The sequence below is a fragment of the Mustela putorius genome, unplaced genomic scaffold (assembly GCF_011764305.1).
Source record: "Mustela putorius furo isolate JIRA1106 unplaced genomic scaffold, ASM1176430v1.1 tig00003974_pilon_pilon_pilon, whole genome shotgun sequence".
Classification (NCBI taxonomy): Eukaryota; Metazoa; Chordata; class Mammalia; order Carnivora; family Mustelidae; genus Mustela; species Mustela putorius.
The window spans coordinates 11,233,981-11,236,701 of record NW_025422117.1 but is presented as its reverse complement, the minus strand read 5'-3'; positions in this window follow the sequence as shown (position 1 = coordinate 11,236,701).

The following is a 2,721-nucleotide window of genomic DNA, read 5'->3' as shown; positions in this document are numbered from 1 at the left end:
GCTGACACCTTGGCAGCAACAGGAAATAACACACATAGCACACAAGCTACACCTTGTGACAAGGTTCAGGTTCTACTATCTGAACTTATTTGCCCAGGATGAACAGCTAGTGAGAAAAACAGAATGTATTATCCAAGCCAGAGAAGAGTATAGTGAAAACTATTCATGTCATTTCTCATATATTTTGGTTAAAAAAGTCACTAGGTCATGTCTGATGCTTCTGCCCCAAGGCCATTTTACCTTTCTAATAGACTTTCCTGCTCTGGCCATAGGGCAAAAAATGGTGATCACTTAATGGCCAAAATGCTAAATTGTATCTTAGGTGAGAGGAGCAACGGAAAGTATTTGTGCTTCGAGGAGGAATAAAGCACAAACAAATAAGCCCCATATTACAGTCACTCATTTAATCTCTTCACTTGTACTTTGAAACCCTTACCTGGCCATGCTTTCAAAGTTGTAGGGATATGGAGCTGCCTTTGCCAGAAGAAAACAATCAAAGGAGGAAGAGAAAGAAATTATTAATCATTTTGGCAAAATTTCAAAACAGCCCAAAATAAGTCTTAATTCAAGTACAAAAATACAGTTGTCTGTAATTGGATAGCTAAGGAGAGTTACCATTGGAAGACTAATCAAGGGTTCTATACAGCTGAGCAATGAATTAGCAAAGCAGATGTTTTCCTGACTAAGTACTGAGGAGGGACCCGAAAATGCCTCAAATTTGTGACAAAAGAAGAATCTTGGATCATAAAAATAAAAGAAGGGCCAAACAGGAAGTATATCCCTGTATTCCAATATAGGGGATAACCACATGAAAGAATATATGGTATACATATATTGACGTACATCACGTTAAGACAGAACATTATGGCAGGCATTCCTACAGTCATATAACCAACTTGATCTCCAAGCAGGCATAGGAAAACATAGGAAATTAAATTTAAAAAATAGTGGCACATGGGTGGCTCAGTCTGTTGAGCACCTAACTCTTGATTTTGGCTCTGGTCATGATCTTAGAGTGGTGAGATCCGGCCCCACACTGCGTCAGGCTCCACACTCAGTCTGCGCGAGCGAGATTCTTTGTCTCTGTTTCCTTCTGTACCTCCCCCATTCCAAAATTAATAAATAAATTTTTTTTAAGATTTTATTTATTTATTTGACAGACCAAGAGATCACAAGTAGGCAGAGAGGCAGGCAGAGAGAGAGGATGAAGCAGGCTCTCTGCTGAGCAGAGAGCCCAATGGGCTCCATCCCAGGACCCTGGGATCATGACTTGAGCCCAAGGCAGAGGCTTTAACCCACTGAGACACCCACGCACCCCAATAAATAAATTTTTAAAAAAAATATAAATAGGGGTGCCTGGGTGGCTCAGTGGGTTAAAGCCTCTGCCTTCAGCTCAGTTCATGATCTCAGGGTCCTGGGATTCAGCCCTGCATCGGGCTCTTTTCTGCTAAGGGAGCCTTCTTCCTCCACTCTCTCTGCCTGCCTCTCTGCCTACTTGTGATCTCTGTGTGTCAAATAAATAAATAAAATCTTTAAAAATAAATAAATAAAAAATAAATAAATAAATATACATAAATAAACATACATAGTTATGGGTTAGAAGACTACTTGTTCATTGTGGGGGGGAACGATGTGAGAAAATTCACAGCCTGTATTCATTTATAATGTTTAGAGTTTGAAGCAATGTTTTATGTTAACTACCTGGTTGCTAAGGCCGAGAAGGAAATATGATCAAGTGAAAATATGTATAATACTTATATTAAGACTCACAGAAAAAACCCTCCATAAAGAATCATAAATTTCTCAGTAGATAAAAAATGCTGTTCTTTTTCTTTCCACACACACACACATATACAAATATATGTTCTCTATAACTCAAAGGATTTTGTGCTAGACCCCAAATTCATGTAGTCTATTAAATAGAATGAAAATTATAACATCCAGGAAATTTTGACATACTGTTTAAAAATTGATTTAAAGCACCAAGTTTGTAGAAGTTGGTTTTAAAAGGTCAATTTATTAGATTCTCATCTTCTCTAGATGGGAAGTCTCATAAAACCCTACAGCAAAGTGGCTCTATGAGGACAGTATTACTTAGTGATAATGCATAGTCATGCATTAATTTAGTCTTTCATTCATTCAGCATTAATTGTGGGTGTGAAATACGTAGAGCTTTATGCTGGAAATAAAAATATATATAGCCATAAATTAGAAATGTGCCATTTTAAAAAATGTCCCTTTGGCTTTTAGGATGAAAATATGGAAATACTTGTAGGGCCTGAGACACAGTACTCAATCTGACAGTGATCAATATATTATTGTGTTCTTTGTTTAACTTAGAATTTTCACAGTTTAGAGCATTCAATTTGATTAATATATTAGTCATATGTTATTTTTATTAAGTACTTTTGCACTCATATTCCATGACTTTTACAAGTTCTTAGGTTTAAAATTTGGTTTTAAATTTTATTCTCTTTGTTAAATATTTCACATGCAATAACAAAATATAAAATAAAACAAACAAAAAATGCCTTTACATCTGTTTCTTTCATTAATTCATGATTGCTTTCATTTAGTAAATTTGTTTTGAGACAAAGGTGAACAGGACATCTTGCTTTAGATGACAAAGGAGGAATGGAAGGAGCCACTTAGTATAAGTAGGGAAAGTTTTACCATGTTAATAATGTTGAGCCTTAAAGACAAATAAAAATTTGCCAGATG